General features: G+C 47.4%; 2 protein-coding genes across 4 annotated transcripts in view; one reads left to right on the plus strand and one right to left on the minus strand.

Moving 5' to 3' along the window:
- The window catches only part of FLRT1 (fibronectin leucine rich transmembrane protein 1), a 34,349-nt gene extending 30,477 nt beyond the window's left edge, over positions 1–3,872 (minus strand). Inside the window, exon 1 of the mRNA XM_060254650.1 lies at positions 3,819–3,872. The gene's annotated coding sequence lies outside the window, so the exon portion shown is untranslated. The remainder of the gene's footprint in view (positions 1–3,818) is intronic.
- Positions 1–21,301, plus strand: part of MACROD1 (mono-ADP ribosylhydrolase 1) — a 710,025-nt gene that overhangs the window by 99,173 nt on the left and 589,551 nt on the right. The window lies entirely within an intron of this gene.

Here is a 21,301-nt window from a genome sequence, read left to right on the forward strand (position 1 = left end):
AACTCCGGTCTGATTTGATTCCTGCTGGATAACCGAAAGATGCAGAAGTCCACAGAATTTCAATGAAGACCAGCCTCAGTGATAACTGTCAGCTGTCGCGGTTACAGCCACCAGCGGAAACACAATGCTGGGGTCTACAGATCCTCTCAGTCAGACTCAGCAAGGGTTTTTTTCCCTTAGGTTTTTATGAACTCTTTTGTGGTAACAGAGAGTACAGCTGAGTCTGCATCCTTACAAGCAGGGGATAAAATGGCCTGCACCGCTTTGGACTGTGGTTGGGAGATATATTCCAAAAATATAGGAAAGTATTCCAAAACAGATTTCCTCCCTCCCTGCCCACCATCTAAACTTTAAAGTGGTGCAGGCCATTTATCGTCTCATTAAGGTGGTGTGGTGTTGGGAGGGGAAACTAGGACTGGGGAGTCCGATTCAAGTTCCCACTCTCTGCGTGACCTTGAGGTAGTCACTTTTTCTCAGCCTCATCTACCTCACAGGGCCGTTGTGAAGTGGTGTGGAAAACCCGTATTGGAGGAAAGGCAGGATAAAGACATGGGATGGATTGATGGATGTATAGACCAGAACTTAGCACCTGGACAGACAACGGGCTCAGCCAAGTTGAGAGCGAAGCATCTCTGAAGAAGAATTGCAGATTTATACCCTGCCCTTCTCTCTGAATCAGAGACTCAGAGTGGCTTACAATCTCCTATATCTTCCCCCACAACAGAAACCCTGTGAAGTGGGTGAGGTGAGAGAGCTCTCATAGCAGCTGCCCTTTCAAGGACAACCTCTGCAGGAGCTATGGCTGACCCAAGGCCATTCCAGCAGGTGCAAGTGGAGGAGTGGGGAATCAAACCCGGTTTTCCCAGATAAGAGTCCATGCACTTAACGACTAAACCAAACTGGTTCTCCCCACTGCTCATTTGGGAGCCTGAAGATGTGATTCCACAGTGATAGAATATGGGAAGGGTGCTCATATTGCTACTGAGTAGTTCTTCTCAGCAGCTGAACATTCATTCATTGCCTTCACATCCACACACACACACAAAGAGAAAGAAAAAACCCGAGGAAAACAACGTGATTCCTGCCGGAGTCTTTAATCTGCCTAATAATTCATAACGCTGCTAAATCCCTATCCACAGCCCCTGAATTTGTAAAACCAACCCCCCCTTTGCCTGAAGAAACACATGTTCAAACATTAAAATCAGCTCTTGCGTCTTTTAAGTTTCCATCAGATTGCCTGCGTTCAAGGCAAAGAATATTAGCTGAGCAGAAGCAGGAAAAGTAAACTCGGTTTGTTGACTCTACAAAAAACCCTTCTCTCTCTCTCTTTAAAAAAGGCCAGATCTGGTACGAATATCTGGAGAGAGGCCAGCAGCGGCTTACGTCTAATGGGGCTCCATTTCCAAAACTAGAACAGTTTTGCACTTAATTCACATCAGCTGGGAATCTGGCCTGACAGGCTACAGTAGATCAAGGTGCAGGCATAGCAACCGGTACAGCACACTGAGAGCCTGCGTGGTGTCGTGGGCAGAGTGTTAGACTAGGATCTGGGAGACCCAGGTTTGAAGCCACACTCTGCCACTGAAGCCTGCTGGGTGACCCTTGGGCCAGTCACCATGCTTGGCCGAACCTACCTCACATGGTTGTTGTTTGGATAAAAGGGAGGAGAGGAGAATGACATAAGCTGTGTTCGATCATCGTGGGGAAGAAAGGCGGAGAGTATAAAGTAAAATAAGTTAAAATACAATAATTCAAGCGGATCAGTCATGCCAGCTGAGTTTCTGGCCCCATCAATTTTTAATAAATAAAAAGTCCAACTATGCTAAGTTATAGCAAGCAGTGATCCAATCCTCTTAACTACAGTGGATTGCGCACAGTGGGTTGGAGATCTGCACTGAGTTATGCCCATAGCTAACGTATTAAAAAGGTCAAGGTGCAAGCACTAGTCGTTTCCAACTCTGGGGTGACGTTGCTTTTACATCGTTTTCATGGCAGACTTTTTACAGGGTGGTTTGCTATTGCCTTCCCCAGTCATCTATGCTTTCCCCCCAGCAAGCTGGGTACTCACTTTACCGACCTCGGAAGAATGTTAGACAGAGTTAACCTCGAGCTGGCTACCTGAACCAAGCTTCCGCCGGGATTGAACTCAGGTTGCGAGCAGAGCTTAGAACTGCAGTACTGCAGCTTTACCACTCGGCGCCATGGGGCTCTACGGTATAAACTAGCTTATACCAGGTGAAAAACTTGGTCCCATCTTCAAGCCCAATCTGTCGTCTCCAGTGAACCAGTTTACACCAAATTGTTGCCTGGCCTGACTGCACCGGAGCTGTTCTGGCCCATAGCAAGTATACATCAAATCCTCTAAAATAGCAGAGGCCCACAAGAAGCAGTTGCTCTGGTTCACTTTGTTTCACTAGATCCAGTTTGGGGTTTAACCTCAACCCCTAAGGATGATGGTCAACTAACAGCGAGCAGAGAATCTGGCTGTACTCAAGTGGTTCTATCGGACAAGAGTGGGGAGGGCTCTTATCCAGCATACCCTTCCTATGGTGAATCAAACAGGTATCTAGAGCCATTCACTGCAAGAGAACCCAATATGGCTTATTGTAGCTTGAGGATCTAGCCCTACGCATCCTCCAAAGCAACCAAGGCAGGCAGCAAGTCTGAATCTTATCATATTAGTAACATCTCTGTCATTTTCATCTTATCCTCCTTCTGATGAACTTGGGGAAGGGGGCTCTTTTTTAAAAAAGCTTCACAACAACCCTACAAGGTAGTGACTTGACCAAGGCCACCATGAGAACTTTGGTATCTGAACTGCTGGGGATTTTTTTAGGAATAGCCTCTCACTGGGCGACCAGTTTGACGATGTGGAGGGTGGAGAGCTGGGCCAGAAGCCTGTGTCAGCTCCAGTGCCCCCATTTGCTGTCTTTAACTTCATGCACCCCTCTTGCTTATGGAATGGCAACGGAAAAGCCTAATTATTAAGTTAGGTGACGAGTCCATTGCTCTGTTTCCAGCAAGGAAGAGCCAGGGGTCTCCAGGAAGTCCGCAAGGGCACATACACGTCCTCAGTGTCTGTTCCTTGAAGGTACACTGCCTCTTGACTTGAAGGCTCCCTTTAGCATAACTGCCTTTGAGCGGAGCGCTGCTGGATTAGGCAAGAGGTTAGAAGTCCATCTAGTCCAGCATCCTGTTTCTAGTAGTCACCGGCCAGATACCTCCAGAAGGAGCCCTTTCCATTGTGTATCTGCAGAAGCTGGTACTCTGCCTTTCCATGTTGAGGTTTTGTTCCATTTTTGTTCCTGCTCCCAAGCCCCTGACTACGACTGGGAAGACCTGGGTTCAGATTCCCTGCTTGTCCATGAAGCTTATTGAGTAACCTCCGGCCACTTAACCTACCTCCCAGGGTTGTTGTGAGGATAAGATGGAGGTGCACCTATGCGCTTGGATAAAAACGTGCCACGCAGATGAATTAAACTTGTAAACAGTGCGGCAGCATCAGATCATCGGGTCTATTTAGTCCAGCGACCTTTTCTCAGCTGGGGCCACCCCTGGGAAGGCCACCCCGTGCATGAAAAAGGGGGCCGGATTTGGCCCCCCCAAATGGGCCAGGACCCCACTCTGCTCTCTCCCCCATTTTCGGTACCATAACTAGCTCCAAGAGTTCAAGGCTGATCCAAAGCGGGTCAGGGGCTCGCCATAAATTCCAGAACCCGCAAAGCACCCCTCCTCCATGACCGTCGACATCGGGTATTCCTCTCTCCGCCCCGCTTTCCCCATTGCAAACTTTTCTGGCCGCGCGTGGGGCTACTTACCGCGCCTTGGCATCACCAGAGATGCTGCTGGTGGCGACGGCGAGTCCCTTTTGGCAAATGTGCGTGTCTGTCTCTTTTCTCTCTCACCCCCCCTTCTCCTTCCACCTTGGTCTCGGAGGGGAGCGATCTCCAAAGCCGGGCGCGCTTGGGATCTCTTCTGCACGGCGGCGGCAGCGGAGAGCTATCCAACGTGCACCGAAAAACGCTTTTTCCGGCATTGCGGTGCCATTCCGGCGGTCCTGGCTGCGCCCCGATCGCGACCCTCTTTTGCTTCGCCTCTGTCTCTTTTGGAACTGTCTCGGCTACTCCGGATTCATCCCTCTCCGGCGGGGCCGTGCAAACGGAGGAGCCGGAGCGAGATGACTGCTACGGGTTGTGCGTCTCGTGTGTGCAAAAGGCCCGGGCGCAGGGCAGGGAGGGGGGGGGGCTTGGAGAAGGTGGGAGGGAAGAGGAGGAGGAGGCGGCGCTCTCACTTCGTGGCGGGAGGAGAGCCTCTCTCGCAACCCGGAGGGGGGGGGGGACAACGTCATGTGAAACAGCTGAAGATACCCCCTCCCCAAGCCAAAGCAAACACTTCCCTTCCACCCTTCGCAGCAGGTCAGATGCAAAAAAAAAAAAAAAGGATTTAAAACTACCGCGAGTCGTTCTGTTTTACGGGGGTTAACGCCCCCTTCTTCTGTTCCTCTCCTCCAAAAATTGCTTGCCCGGGAAGCAGATCCAGAGTAGTTACACGGCTTTGATCTTTACGGGGCTTGCTCCCGAGGAATTAAGTAAGCGTGCCTAACAGTGGCTCGCTCCTCGTCTTTTTTTGTTTACTCGCGAGTAAGCCGTACTGCAGTCCAAACCCTGCTCGCGACCTGAGTTCGATCCCGGCGGAAGCTGGGTTCAGGTAGCCGGCTCCAGGGTGGCTCAGCCTTCCATCCTTCCGAGGTTGGTAAAATGAGTACCCAGATTGCTGGGAGGAAAGTGTAGATGACTGGGGAAGACAATGGCAAATCACCCTGTAAAAAGTCTGCCGTGCTTGCACAGGGGGTCTACCTTTACCTTTTAAAGCCGTACAGAGCTCTCTGGGGCTCCCTCCCAGTCCCGAGTGGGGGGCATAAGATTGCAGCTAGGTGGCCTGCCCTAGAAGCACGCGTCCTAAGGGAGTCCAGGATCACGGCCTTGCTGCGGCCCTCCGCCTCCTCCTGGTGCCGTGGCCGGATCGCACCAGCCCATACATCCCCTGGCCTGCAGCCTTCCCACCAAATGTCAAAAGATTCCAGTCTCAGAAGGAGTGTCAAAATCCTACTGAGGGTTCTCTCGCAGCAGATGGGTTCAGCCTACCCAACCAGGAGGAGGTGGGGTGTGCGTTGGTTTTGGTGCCAGGTCCCAGAGGAGGGTTCCTGGAGCCGAGGGAGATTTTACCACACTGTATTTGTCATGCAGTCGAGGAAGCTGGACTGTTTTAAGAAACACACAGCAGGCCAGTTTGGCCTGAGCTTGTCAGGGTTTGAGAGCTAAGCAGGGTCAGTCAGGGTCAATACTTGGATGGGCGACCACCAAGGAAGATGCAGGTTGCTACGCAGAGGCAGGCAGTGGCTTCTCTGACTCCTTGGAATGTCTTGTGGAAAGGGGTTGCCGGAGATTGGTTGTTGTATATGTGGTATTCTTTTAAAGAAACACACATATAAGTAAGCTCTTGTATGTGTGTGTGTGTGTGTGTGTGTTCTTCCATATAAGGACTGACTAATGGAGCATATACAGTTGCCAATCTCTAGGTGGGGCCAGGAGAGTCCCTGGAATCACAACTGATCTCCAGACAGAGATTAGTTCCCCTGGAGAAAATGGCTGCCTTTGAGGGTTGGCTCTATGATCCTGTACCCCACTGAGATCCCTCCCCAGCAGGGCCATAACTAGGCAGGGCCATGGGGGTGGCGCTTCTTCCCAGATCTGCCAGACACACCCTCTTCTGGTCCCTGACTGCCCTTTCATCTTATTTATACTTTGTCAATTAAATTAGTGTCCCTGGTGCCCCTCCAAAGAAAAAATTCTAGATACAGGCCTCTCCAAATCCTGCCTTGCTAAGGACCCACCACCAAATTCCCAGGAATCTCCCAACCTGGAGTTGGCAACCATAGTATATGTGCTTGACCTGGACACCAATTGTATGCTCGGCGCAGTGTTCTCCCACTTTTCCCAATCTGCTTCACGTTTCTCCTTTAAAAGCTCGTTTTTGACATGTGGGTTTTAGTATGGGTGAGAATTTGAATATGGAAATTCCCCTACTTGTGTTCTATCTAGTGGGATGGTTCTCCTGTGATTCTTCTACATGCTTTTTAAAATGGTTGAATGGATCTGCCATGAGATGGTGTTCCAATTATGGGGGAAAGGATGGGGTAGGGTGAGGAATCTTGAAGTCCACTGGCTTGACCCCTCCCCCCTTAGCTTTCTAAAAGCAACAGAGGACGGTCTTCACACAAGGGAGGGAGCCAGGGCTCTCATCTAATTTGAGTACTGTCTCGAGATCAAATATGATGTAGTGATGGACTCTGGATCCCTTGCAGTACTGTCCTAAAGCAGGTCTACTCAAGACTCCTACTGAAGCCTACTGACTCCCAGGAAAGTGTTCTTAGGATTACACGGATAGCAGCCATGAAGCTCACTGGCTGTGTAATCCTGAACATAATTAACCCCCTTCTAAACCAATTGGCTGCAGTGGATTTAGGATTGCACAATGGGTGATTTTTGGGGCTGGCACTCCCTTTTGTCTCTCCCTATCTTAATTCACCTTCACGGGGTTGTGGTGAGGTTTTAGTAGAGAAGGGGAAAACCCTGCACTCCGTGGAAGGGAGGGAGGGATAAAAATGTAATAGGCAGGTATTCCATTCTGTTTCCCTGAATGTTCAACTTGCAATTCCATTTGCTCAACAGGAAGTCAGCGACCTCCTGCCATTGAACTTGGTTCCAATGTGATATCATTTTATAGATTATTTATCAGCTAAAGAAGAATATGCTTCAATGTTAGATACTATTAATGCCCTATAATTAAAGTGTTGTAGGATAATATCAAAGATAACAATTAAGTTGTTATGTGTAGTTTTGCACAAAGTACCAGTAGGTAGATACTTGTTTAATCTGTTGTTATTATTTGTCTGTAACTGTTTGTTATTTATTATAAAATAAATACAATTAAAAAAACAACAACAACGCAGGTTGCTTATCAGACCCTTGGTCCATCCAGGTCAGTATTGTCTACGCAAATTGCAGTGACTCTCCAAGGTCTCTGGCAGAGGTCTTTCCCATCACCTACTGCTTGGTCCTTTTTAACTGGGAATGCTGGGGATTGAACCTGGGCCTTCCTCATGCAAAGCGGATGCTCTGCTCCGAGCTATGGCCTCTCCTTGCTCTGGCCAATTAAGTATAAACTTATGAGGAGAGGATAGGCTTTAAAAAAAAATTAAATTGAATTTCATTAACATGATTTAATACAGTTTATCTAACATACTAGGTTGCTTCTTTGTAACTGTTTTACAGTGCCTTACAGTGGCATCTCAGTGTATCCCTAGCTCTACCCCCCCACACACACACACATGCCTGGCTTGAGATCCATTCATTTCTGGCCTTGTTGGAAGTCAAGTTATAGGGCTAAGATAGGCCACTTGTCGGACCCACAGCCACAGACATGAAGGGACTGAGTTCCAGACAAAAAGGGTGTGGAGCCATGCCAAGACGGTGGCACCTACACTCCCTGGCAGAGTCTGGAAGGAGCTAGTTATTTTCTTAATTCCTTGGCAACGAGCAAAATGTATCAAAATATTATTTTAATTAAAACAGGCTCGCTTGGTGCACCAAAATGCCTTAAGTGAGATGAATGATATGTCTGAAGTGGCAGCTTCGGCCCTGTGGGGGAAGCATCTTGCCTGAGAAAGGCGTCTTCGCTTCCCCAACTTCTGCCACGCACTCCCCTTACGGCCTTGGGCAGGTTCCTCAGTTCCCGCATTTGACTCTTCTGGAATTTTTGGGAGGGGGAAGAGGCAGAGCCTGGCTGTCATGCCATGCCTGCCTCTCCCGGCAAGGCCTTCCCTCCCTCACGATGGCTTCACGGAATTTAAAGGGAAGAGTTTGTTGCGAAGATACTTGTGTTTTTTTTTTTTTAAAGCTATCATCCCTAGCTTAAGCTCATCACTAACAAACAGAAAACATTTCATCTAGACATATAAGCTTCGGGGTGGAAAATGCTGTCAAGTTGCAGCCGGCTGTGACCTTGTAGAGTTTTCAAGGCAATAGATTGACAAAGATGGTTTGCCTTTGCTTGCCTCAGTGTAACAACCTTGGGATTCCTTGGTGATCTCTCATCCAAATACTGACCCTGCTTAGCTTCCGAGATCTGAGATCAGGTTAGCCTGGGCCATACAAGTCAGGGCGGTAAGCAGGGCATTTTTTTGTAGCAGGAACTCCTTTGCATATTAGGCCCCACACCCCTGATGTAGCCAATCCTCCAAGAGCTTACAGGGCTCTTCTTACAGGGCCTACTCTAAGCTGCAGGAGGATTGGCTACATTGGGGGTGTGGCCTAATATGCAATGGAGTTCTTGCTACAAAAATAAAAAGCCCTGGCAGTAAGCTTATTCAGAAGTAATCTCCCCCAAATTCAATGTGTTGTATTCTTAAGTATCTGTGTATAGGATTTTGTACAGAGCTGCTCTGTGTAGTGGCCTGATCCAGATGTTATGGCCGAACCTGGGTTTGTCTGTCAAGAGTCGCATGGTCCATTTCCCCCTCTCTCACTCTTCAGTGTCCTCCCTCCCTCCTGTCTTTCTTTCAGCAAGGCTAGTTGGCTATTTTGCTTGAATCAGATAAGTCATGCTTAGTTTCCAGACTTCAGCTAGAAACCACATTTTTGAGTGGGATTTCCACTTCTGATTCAGAGACAAACCATGATTTATGCAAACCGTAGTTTGTGTGATTTGGATGTAACAGCCAAGTGTGGTTTGCTGCAGACAAAGAAGTCCAGGAGGGAACTGTAGCACATGATAGGAGAAGGGTGGAGCAGAAAGGAGCATACAAGTCCAATGTGTGAACCTGATGACTAAACCACGGGGTGGCCATTCAATATTAATTGAACGATTCTCTTTTGCAGCTCAACACCTAGAAAATGCAAGTGTACAACCAGTTTGGGGTTGTTGAAAAGAGGCCTCAGTTGATTAATTTTTTTGTGTTAATTATTTTAACTGTGAGTGGCAAGTGTATGGTTAAGAAGAGGCATTCTCTCTGTTTGGCCCCACCCCCATTTTCTTTCTCACAGGAGGGGGTGTCTCTTCAAAGCTAGTGCCCATTATCCATATCCATCAAAAAACAAAGGAGGCTTTTCCCCTTCAGAACTACTGTTTCTATGCAAATGTATGCAGACTTAATTTATTAATCAGCCTAGACACACAGATTAAGAGACAAAGATTAATTTTATCAGGTGACAGCCCTAATGGGTTTATAGGACAATTCTAAATGAAGTTACACCTTTTTCTGAGTCCACATGGGCTGACTCCAAGTTACCATGAATAAAGCTTGCAGAATGGGGCTTTCCTTTCTTGCAGAATGGGGCTTTCCAGTGGTTTTCAGAGCCCACTGAAGCCCCCCTCCCCAAAATTCTGCTTTTCTGGGTGTGAGTGTGTGTCAGGAACCTTCATGAACAACATGAGTTGTGAAGTGGCAATTAGTAGTTGGGGGGCGAGGGAAATCATCCCTTCCTTATCCAATAAAGGTGCTGTTTTGCTAGCTTTTAGTTGCTCAACCCTTTGGATCCAGCCCATATTTACAGAAAGTATTTTAAAGTGTTTCCCGCTAAATTGAAGATCTGATGATGATGTGTGAGTGTGCGGGTGCATTGTGAGTGGTTGTGACTTGCCTGAAGCCGCCTGGTAAATGTCATAGCTGGATCAAGATTTGAATCGGGGACTTCCAGAATACACCTAGCCGCTGAACTAAGTTTACAGCTGTATCCAGATGAACAAGGTTCCTGCATTTGCAGTCTAATCTATTTCAAAGGAGTCTTGAAGAGCAGGGAAGACAGAGAACAGGTTTTAAATGTGTTTTAGACAGGTACTGTTTTAAACAGGCAATGAAGGGGCCAGGAAAGCTGATAAAGGTGTAACCGCCAGGTCTGAGTTGGGAAATTCCTGGCAGTCTGGGGGTGGAGCCTGTGGAGGGTGGGGTTTGGGGAAAGGAGGGCCCTCAACAGTGTCTAATGCCATAGACTAGAGCAAGGGTGCCATTTGCTATGAGGGCTGGATCTGCTATAAATGAGACCTGTCAGACCAGGCCATGTGTGTCATAAAATATGCCAGGTAAGGGTGGTATAAACTTTATAAAGGATGCAGACAAACACAAAGATTTTTTAAAAACTTTAAATAAAACATGCTTAAAACATTAGCACTCTTTGATCTTAAAGGTGTTTTTTTGTATATCTGCATGATCCAGGGAGATGAGCAAAGGAAGCTCTGGCTCTTTCCTTCCTTCCCCAGGGGATCAGGAGGGGGAAGAGCCTCAGCTAATAGAAGGAAAAGAGGCTTGGCTCGGTAGCTCTGCTGTGCGATTGAGAGAGCCTGGCAGAGCAAGCTTTGCTCTGTAGCTCCTGTGCAACTGAGCAAGCCTGGAAAAACAAGCTGTGATGCAGAAGAGAGAGGAAGAAGGAAGCAGATGACAGCAGGTTGCTCAGGAGCCTGATAAGAGCCCTTCACGGGCCTGATTTGGCCCCCAGGCTGCATGTTTGACACCCCTGACATAGTGTCTACCCTTCACAGCGGCCATTTTCTCCAGAGGAACTGATCTTGGTTGGAAGATCTCCATGTGCCACCTGGAGGCTGGCAACCCCATAACCTAGGCTCTCTCTAGTGTTTTGCCGAGGGTTATTAGTTTTAAAATGTGATTTTATTATGTATTTATTAATTTGGTAGCTCCCTTGGTGGCCCTTGTAAGGGCAGAAAGGTGGGATATAAATTTTCTCAATTTTTTTAAAAAAAACCCTAATTAAATAGTCTAAACCCACAGAAACCAGTGCAAGGGGTTGTCATGGTCCAGAAAGTGGGGTGCTCCAAGAATGAGAAACTTGCCCCTTACCTCTGCCCTATGTCTTGACCCCTCCTGCCAGATTTGTTGTAGGTGTACTACTGCCTTTTTTCAGAGCCAAATCCTTTCTTCCTTTCCCCATGATTCTTTCCCCACTAACTCTCTAGCAAGGTATGAAGGATAATTTCCCCCCTGGCAGAGGTGCCAAGCCTCCATTAAGTTAATATCTATGGAGCCTTTTGAAGTAAATAATAACATTATTTTTTTTGCCCTTTTCATCTTTCAAGAGCGGACCGGATGGCAGACCATAATTACCCTGGCTGCGGCTTGCTTGAGGCCTTTGTACCGTAGCTGTTATTAAAAGGGCCACTGGCTCCGGGGAGCAAAAGACGGCTTGTGCTGCATTTCTCTGTAATCCATAAACTCGGATGCTCCTTGATCTCTCCCTCTAGGGTTGCCACTTTCAGCAGTCCAGGACCCTACAAGCCAGGGGAGACCCCTCTGGCTGACAGGTAGACATGAGCAAGAGAAGAAGCAAAACAGCTTCTGGGCTGTGCTTAGGGGCTGCATGCAGAAGACAACCCGATTCAGGCTTCACCCTCAGCTTCTTCCCCTTTCCTTTTTTTAGAGCAAAGTTTCTAGGTCTCATGGTACCACCACCGAAAATGTGCAAATATTTTTGTTGTTGTTGTTCTTTCAAAGGCAAGGCAATATCTTCTCTTCAACCACCCGCAGGCTTTCAGACAACACACAGCTGGAAAGTTGACCGTGGTGGGTTGAAAGAAGCATCCCTGCTCATTCGGCTTCCGGCGCCAGTGGACAGGCTTTGTGGGTTTTGATTTCAAGCCCCGCAAACCATGGCGGGATTGGAAGTGAAAAGAAGGACAAAAAAGAAATCCGTGTGTGTGGCATGGGAAGAAACACTTCTCTTGTGAAACCGTCAGCTCTCTTGAGAACTGGTTGTCTGGGCTGAGGTTACAATCCTGTCCACGCTGAGGTCTGTCTCACAGATACATTGTGAGGTGCGATCCTAAACAGAGTTACACTCTTGCAAGTCTGTAGGAGTCAGTGGGCTTCCTGCAGGGGTGGAATTCTAGCAGGAGCTTCTTTGCATATTAGGCCACACACCCCCTGATGTAGCCAATCCTCCAGGAGGTTACAAGGCTCTTTTTTGTAAGCTCTTGGAGGATTGGCTACATCAGGGGTGTGTGGCCTAATATGCTAAGGAGCTCCTGCTAGAATCCCACCCCTAGTTGGATGTAATTCTGTGCACTGAGAACGATCGCTTGGGGAATATTACAAAGTTGTCAATCTCCAAGTGGTGATGGGAGATCTCTTGCTATTACAACTGATCTCTATGCAGTAGAGATCAGTTCCCCAGGAGAAAAGGACTGCTTTGGAAGTTGGACTCTATGGAATTATGCCCCATTGTAGTTCCTCCCTCCCCAAACCCCACCCTCCTCAGGCTCCACCTCCAAAATCTCCAGGTATTTCCCAACCCAGAGCTAGCAACTCTATGAATCTATTTTTGCTCCAGTTAGCATGCATTATCACCATTCACAGATCACTTTTCTTCCGTGGCAAAGTTTATGTCATGTTTTTAATTAGGAACAGCCAAGATATCACAAAACAATTTGCAAGCTTTTGAGTTCATCAGAACTCTTCCTCACATTACATGAAGCTGCCTTCTACTGAATCGGACCCTCGGTCCATCACAGTCAGTATTGTCTCCTTGAACTGGCAGAGGCTCTCTAGTATCTCAGGTGGAGGTCTTTCACATCACCTACAACCTGATCCTTTTAGCTGAAGATACCAGGGATTGAACCTGGGACCACTGAGCCACAGCCCCTCCTAAAGTTGGATGTTTATTTTTTTTTAAAAGGGAGGGGGATAGGAGCCCCGACCTGGATAGCCCAGGCAAGCCTGATCTCATCAGATCTCAGAAGCTAAGCAGCATCGACCCTGGCAAGTACTTGAATGAGAGACATCCTCATAATACCAGTGCCTGGAGGCGGGGGTAGGCTTTATTCAGCCACCTTTCTGAATATCCTCCATGCTCCCAGTAGGAGTTAGTCACCAGAGGTTACCATAACTTCCAGGTGCAGCCACACACACACACACACACACACAGAGTACAAAAAAAAGAGGGATAGGAGACCAAAAGGTATTTTTTTGGGGTCATGGAGGGCAGAGCGCTGGTATGCAGCTCGTATGGCAGACTTAATTAGATTAGGTAGTGCTGGGTGTAATTGGTTTCAAGTTGTGCTGAAGCCTGCTGGGAAGGAGGCAGAAAGTGGCAGCTTTCATTTGAGAATATCAAAGCTAGTAATTAACCAAGTATTATAGACCATTGTGGCTGTCTACGACCTCATTGCCCTCTGGTTCATGTGACCGGGTAGCCTTCCAGGTAATATAGGAGAAGGTGCTCCCTGCCCCAGAGGAAGCCTCAGAGTGCTTTGCAAGGAGACTCCATTGCAACCCCCAAATACCCATTCAGCATTCTACTTAAATTTTGCTGCCTAAGTACCGACAAAAAGGACCATCTTTAATTTAGGAAATGTATACCTGGTCTTCCTAGGGTTGGCAATTCTGAGTCGGGAAATTCCTGCAGTTTTGGGGGGGTAGAGTTTGGGGAGGGACCACAGCAGGATATAATGCAATGGAGTCCACCCCTGCAAAGCCCCCATTTTCCCCAAGGAAACTGATCTCTCCCATCTGGAGAGCAGGTGTAATTCTGAAAGATTTCCAGGCCCCACCTGGAAGTTGGTAAGCCTAGATCTTTGTGTGTATATGTGTATTAAATAACCTCAAACTTGTATGTCTTTGTGGGAAAGAAACTGTAGGTGCGATCACCCAAGAGATTTGGCCCAACCTAGCAATGCCTCCCATTTGGATCTAATGTGCACAATCATACATGGACATCTGCCACCCAAGTCCCACCAGTACCTACCTCCTCTTAGGACAGGCTGGGACCAGATTAAACAGTGACTGGGAACTTCCTGGTAGCAAATCTCTAAACCAGGGGTGCCAAACATGCAACCTGGGGGCCAGATCAGGCCCCCAGAGGGCTCCTAGCAGGCCCCTGAGCAAGTGGCTGTCTTCTGCTTCCTTCTCCCTCTCTTGCTTCCTTCTGCATAACAGCTTGCTCAATTGCACAGGAGCTATTTTCTCCATTGGCTGAGGCTCTTCCCTTGGGGAGGAAGTGGGGGAGGGAGAACTTGCTTTGCCAGGCTCTCTCAATTGCGCAGCAGAGCTACTGAGCCAATCCTCTCTTCCTTCTATTGGCTGAAGCTCCTCCCTCTCCTGGTCCTCTGTGGAAGGAAGAAAAGAGCCAGAGCTTCCTTTGCCCAGCTCCCTGGATCCCATCAAGAGATACAAAGAAAGCACCTTTAAAACCAACGAGTTCTAATGTTTTAACCATGTTTTATTTTATGGTTTTTAAAAATCTTTAATTGTGTTTGTGTCCTTTATAAAGTTTATATCTTTGCTACCTAATCATAAATAGGTACACATACAGCCCTGTCCGACATGGTTCAGCTCAACAAGGTCTCATTTATGTCAGATGTGCCCCTCATAACAAATGAGTTTGACACCTCTGCTCTAAACCGTATGTAGGATGCATTTCCTGGCCGTCTGAATGGCCAGGGGCACAATGTACCCACCCACCCCACATACGCATGAGCAGTCTGAATGCTCCTACTGTGCCTGTGTGGTCAGTGCCTCTTCCAGCAGCAGGGCTGGGGGCTGTGTGAATACCCTCACATGCATAAATGAATACCAGCTTTTTCAAAGCCCGGAAAATGCCGTGCCAGATTCCTTGTGTGAAGAAGAAGATATTGGATTTATACCCTGCCCTATACTCTGAATCTCAGAGTCTCAGAGTGGCTTGCAATCTCCTTTACCTCTCCCCCACAAACGGATACTCTGTGAGGTCGGTGGGGTTGAGTGAGCTCTCTCAGAGGCTTCCCTTTCAAGCACAGGTCAGTGAGAGCTACGGCTGAACCAAGGCCATTCCAGCAGCTGCAAGTGGAATCAAACCTGGTTCTCCCACTACACCAAACTGGCTCTCACCCTATGATCGCAACCTATGGTTCAAAGACTTAGATAGAAAGCATCCATTCCCAAGTTACACAAGAATTGCAGGAAGGGGGAGAAGCGGCTGCAAATGCACCTTTCCTAGATAAGCATAATTGGATCCAGAATGCGTACACGAGCACACAGAGAACAGCTGTTCTATCTTTTGTCTGTGCACCGCAACAACGGGGGAAGTCGTGGAAGTGCTTTAAGTAGGCTGTGTGCAGGGCTTTTTTTGATCAGGAACTCTGGCTGGCTTGGTGTCGGGGTGTGGCCTAATATGCAAATGGTTCACATAACCAGGGCTTTTTGGCAGAAAAAGCCCAGCAGGAACTCATTTGCATATTAGGCCACACACCCTGACATCACCATTGTTCCATACAGGGCCTTCTGCAAAAAAGCCGTGGCTGAGTGGCTCAGACTGAGTGGACTGACATTGAATCCTGCGAAGACAAAGGTCCTTTGTTTGGGCCGTCGGGGGCCGGGGGGGGAAATCCCCTTGCCAGCTTTTGGCGGTGTCCCGCTGAGGCCGGCGGACAGGGTCAAAAGCCTGGGGGTGCTGCTGGAGCCGTCCCTAAATATGGAGGCCCAGATAGCGACCACTGCCAAGTCCGCGTTTTTTCATCTTAGACGGGCAAGGCAGTTGGCCCTCTTCCTGGACCCCGACGACCTAGCAACAGTGATCCATGCTACGGTCACCTCGAGGTTGGATTACTGCAATGCCCTCTACATGGGGCTGCCCCTGTGCCGGACCCGGAAATTGCAGCTGGTGCAGAATGCCGCGGCCCGGCTGTTATTGGGCCTCCCAAGATGGGGGCACATTCGGCCGGGTCTTCGGGCTCTGCACTGGCTTCCAATAATATACCGAGTCCGGTACAAGGTGCTGGTCATTACCTTTAAAGCCCTATATGGCCTGGGACCTGCCTACCTGAGGGACCGTCTCTCCCCACACGTTCCCCAGAGAGTACTGAGGTCTGGGACTCAAAATCTTCTCACCATCCCCGGGCCCAAGGAAGTGCGCCTCAAAATAACTAGGGACAGGGCCTTTTCCACAACGGCCCCTATGTGGTGGAACCAGCTACCGGAAGAGGTGAGGGCCCTGCGGGATCTTACTCAGTTCCGCAGGGCCTGTAAGACGACCCTCTTCCGGTTAGCCTACGCCTGACTAGACAAATGTAGCTTTCTAGATCTTAGATTTTTGTGATTATACTGCACAGTTTTAATGTAAAATGTAAAATTTTAAGGTCTTTAGGTTTTAAATGTTTGAATTTAAATGTATTAATTTGTTCCGATTTTATTGTTTTATTATTTGTTGTAAGCCGCCCTGAGCCACTTGTGGGAAGGGCGGGATATAAGTTACGGAATAAATAAATAAATAAATAAATAAATAAATAAATAAATAAATAAACAAACAAACAAACCCATATGTAATAATGGTGATGTCAGAGGGTGCAGCCTAATATGCAAATGAGTTCCTGCTGGGCTTTTTCTACCAAAAAAACCCTGGTTGTGTGAATTCAGTTGTATTTGGAGGTAAGCTTCACTGAATACAGTGGGTGCTCATTGAGTGCTTTAGAGTCAAAACGCATAGGATCAGATTCAAGATTATAGGAGGCTTTTGTAGAGGAGCTCCAGCCTATAAAAAGACAAGCCTAGCCTTGCAAATATGGATAACAAGCCACATAACATGGAAAACCACCATTAAACATTTGAGCGATGGGCTCTAGAAAGGTAGCCATTTCGTTCTGCTCCCTAAATTCAGATTAATGTCAAAGTGGATGTGGTTTGGCAAGGACCAAGAGTTGGTGGAAGAGAACAGAGGGAGGGGATGACATGGAAAACTGAGCTCCGCTTATGTTGCCCATAAATACCGTTCCTCCTTTCATTTCCCTCTGTCGACTCAGGCCTTCCTCAAAAAGTTACTTCAATATGCTTACTGTAAAAGTTGTTGTTATTCTTATTATTCATGTCTATATGTCCATGGTGAATCTAAGGAAAACTAATAGCTCTGAACTAAACGTTTAACACATTTCAGTTGCTTTTATGGATATTGGCTGTTTTTGCAAAACGAATATTGAATAAGCTCTCATCACTGCAAGCTTTTTATATTTCTGCTTCTCAACACCATGTTTTGTGTGGATGATATAATTTTCAATAATTAAAAAGACCTACAAATAATTTACTTTAACCTTGCAACATAATTACAAAAAAAAGTTACAAAGAAAATAGACAGAAAGATAGTAAAACTCATGCAAAATAACTTATTGCAACCCTACAAAGTGGCCAACCAGGAGCCAGCTAAATATAAATAGATTGTTGTGTAGACCTGTCATTTCACACCTCACATAATCAAGCTGATTTATCATTACCCTTACCTCCTGTCACTTTTAACAAAATTGTAGGTGCTATTATAACAATTCACTTTGCAATCAAACCAGCCATTTTCTGGAGAATGCCAAAGCTATGTCATGACCTTTGAAGCTCCTCCCACACCTTGTCTAGATTCCAAATGTATACTAGAATCCACCCCAATATCAACCAGTTTTTCTGTGTAACCATAAGAACTACTCGGGTTGCCAGCTCCAGGTTGGGAAATACCAACCAGTTTTGGGGCAGTGGAGCCGACAGCGGGCAGGGTTTGGGGAGGGGAGGAACTTCAGTGGGGTATAATGCCATGGAACCCACCTTCCAGAGTGGTCATTTTTTCCAGGTGAACAGATCTCCTGAAGATCAGTTGTAATCCCAGGAGATCTCCTGGCACCTGGTGTTGGCAACCCTAAAGACCAGTAGCTTGCATTTTAAAAGGGGGTGCCAAATCCAAATAGGTCCTGCAATTGGTTGAGATCTTTTTGGATGTTCCATTTTGGTGCTTCCACCATGCCCAGGGCTTTTTTTTGTAGCAGGAGCTCCTTTGCATATTAGGCCACACACCCCTGACTTGCTGTCACCATTGCATCAGTTGTTTCCGACTCTGGGGTGATGTTGCTTTCACAACATTTTCATGGCAGACTTTTTATGGGGTGGTTTGCCATTGCATTCCCCAGTCATCTACACTTTTCCCCCAGCAAGCTGGGTACTCGTTTTACCAACCTCAGAAAGATGGAAGGCTGAGTCAACCTTGAGCCAGCTACCTGAACCCAGCTTCTGCCGGGATCGAACTCAGGTCATGAGCTGAGTTTAGGACTGCAGTACTGCAGCTTTACCACTCTGCGCCACTGATGCTATACCTGCATGGAAAATACATACCTGGCCCTATTCCCACAAAATGGTGATTGCTTGTATTAAGAGGATCATGCAAAGCATATGCTCTCATGCACAGCTGAAGCACAACATCTGAACAGCTGAAAAGGGTCTTGTGATCTTGCAGATTGCAATCCATATTCCCCAGGGGGCTGTGCTACCGAAGATCAAATCCTGCACACAGTTAAAAGTCAGCATCCTGCCTGTGCTCATGTTTGTGCATCTAACTCCCACAGACACCCTTTTGTAACAAAATCTATGGCTGTTCCAGGTTTTAAAAGCTATAAGAAGCCATATTTGCGCACAAAAACTATATCAGAATCCCCCAGCCCTGTTGCAGTGGCTCCCAGTGCAGGAAGGAGAAAGAGTCTATCTCCTAATGAAAGCAAGCTCAAAATTGCAGCCTTCAATTCCTTTATTTCCCCAACCTCCCCTTCCCAGCAAAAACATTTTCATATCAGATGTTGCTATCAATATAATTAACCTCCCAAGGCACAAGTCTGAAATCCTCTCTCACTCTCCACCTACAAAGTACAGCGTTTTCTATTAACTTACGATACTTTCCACCACCACCCCCAACACTGGCGATGACAAAAGCACCCCAAATTTCTTTTAAAGCATTATAGATATATATTTGTAAAAAAATGATTTGCATACCTGCCTGCAATTACGGTGGAGATAAGGGAAGATGCATAATGCATGTGGGCACGAAATTGGCAGAAAATAATTAACTTTTGGGTCCTTTTATTTTGCGGGGTGGGGAGGGGAGGGGAGAGGGACACGCAACTGCTGTCATTTCTATAAAAAGACACCTTCAGATAAATATCAGACAGACGCTGCATTGGCCCTGGTTCTAGCTCGCTCGAGGCTCGTGTCACGATAACATCTTTTCCTCAGCTGCTCTTGCAAGCTAAGCAGGTTGGATCGCTGTCTCGATCCTTTAGCAAGCACCTTGATCCCTGAGACTCTGTCATCGGGAGTGACAGCGGCTGCTAAGCCTTGCGAGGGCTTTTTACCAGCTAGTGGCCCAGGGACTGAGCTGTCAGCTAGGAAGGCGCCTAGTCGGAATCTCGTCTATGCCACAACTCACATGGCGTCCTTAGGCAAGCCACTTAAAACTGCCTTGGCCCCAGTCCTCTCTCTGCAGTATGGGCATAATAAGGACCATGGCCTGCCTTGCAGGTTTGCTGCTGCAACCATTATGGAGCATTTTGCATATTCCAGTGTACTTTAGTATTACTGTTGCTATTGATGCCCAAGGTAGTTATTACCTGCTGCCAGGTTTTCTAAAAGAGTGTCTATAGGGTTGCCAAGTTTGGGTTGGGTGGTTCCTGGAGATTTGTGGGATGGATAGAGTTGCCAGATCTGTGTTGGAAAATACCTGGAGATTTCAGGGGTGGATCCAGGAGAGGGTGGGGGTTGGGGAGGGGAGGGGCCTCAGCATGGTACAATGCCATAGAGTCCACCCTTCCGAGCAGCCATTTTCTCCAGGGGAGCTGATCTCTGCCAGCTGGAGATTAGTTGTAAAAGCAGGGAATCTCCAGGCCCCACCCGGAGTCTGGCAGCCAGGGAGCTTGTAAAGAATAGTGTTTGGGAGAAAGGGGGGACCTCATCATGGTATAATGCCATAGAGTCCACCTATGGATTCCAGCCTCCACATGGGGACTAGGGATTTCCTGGAATTACAGCTCATCTCCAAACTACAAAGACCAGTTCCCCTGGAGAAAATGGATGCTTTGTAGCAGAAACTCTTTTGGATATTAGGCCAAACACCCCTGATGTAGCCAATCCTTCTGGAGCTTACAGTAGGCCTTGTACTTAGAGCCCTGTAAGCTCTTGGAGGACTGGCTACATCAAGGGGTGCAGCCTAATATGCAAAGGAGTTCCTGCTACAAATAAAGGCCTGGTGGACTCTATGGCATTGTACCCCACTGAGGCCCTTGCTATTTCCAGGCTCCACCCAAAATCTCCCAAAGTTTCTCAGCATGGAGCTGGCAGTCCTCCACCCCCCCAATCTCTCACTGGTGGCCAGGGGGAACTTGGGAACCCTAACTCCACCCACAAAAGCCACCATTTTCTCCAGGGGACCTGATCTCTGTAGTCTAGAAATAAACGGTAATTCCAGAATATCCTGAGAGTAATTCTGGAAGATCTCCATGTCTCACCTGGAAGTTGGCAACCCTCAGTGTTCATAGTCCAACTCCTGGGGGATAGCCTTGGACTGGAGACTATGGTGGAGCCCGAATGGCCAGTTATAGCAGTGCATGGCACTGCATCCCTGATATGCTTAGCTTGTCCTTCTGTGTCTACTTTCTCAGTCAAGAAATATCACTGGAATATGATCCAGGTGGGCAGCCATGTTGGTCTGAAGCAACAGAACAAAGTGGGAGTCCACTAGCACCTTTAATACCAACAAAGTTTTATTCTTGGTATATGCTTTCATGCAGGGGTGGAATTCTAGCAGGAGCTCCTTTGCATATTTGCATTTACAAGGCTCTTTTTTGTAAGCTCTTGGAGGATTGGCTGCATCAGGGGTGTGTGGCCTAATATGCAAAGGAGCTCCTGCTAGAATTCCACCCCAGCTTTCATGCACACTGGACTCACACTTTGTTCTGTCATTGGCGTATGTCTGTCAGTTTGCTACAGTCCCTGTGCCTTCAGTAATCAAGAACCAACCTCTTAACATATACATTCAGACACTAATCTTGCTTCATCTTCCTTGCCTACCTTAGAATAATAATACTTATGCAACATCTTTCTTATCATTTGCATCCCTCCCCTTCTAGATCTGCATATATGGGGAGCCTTATCTCATATTATTCCCAACCTGTTTGGAGGTAATGGTGAGGCTGAGACACAGGGTGTAATTTTTCATCCCAGTGTCAGAGTTTTTAGTATGTGGTTCACATACATTAACTCAGCCATGCTTACGGCAATCCTGTAAGGTAGGCCTGTGTTGTTTTATATAACCTTTTTGCAAATTGGAGTGGAGGGGGGAGGAGGTGAAGCAGAAAGAACAGTGGAACTGGTGAGTTCATGGTGGAGGTAGGAGATCCAAATCAGGATCTGGAAGCGCCTTTGTATCCTGCCTTGTCCCTGTGTAGCTTAAACCCCCTCCCTTCTAAT

Source organism: Heteronotia binoei, chromosome 1 (genome assembly GCF_032191835.1).
Source record: "Heteronotia binoei isolate CCM8104 ecotype False Entrance Well chromosome 1, APGP_CSIRO_Hbin_v1, whole genome shotgun sequence".
In the NCBI taxonomy this organism is placed as follows: Eukaryota; Metazoa; Chordata; class Lepidosauria; order Squamata; family Gekkonidae; genus Heteronotia; species Heteronotia binoei.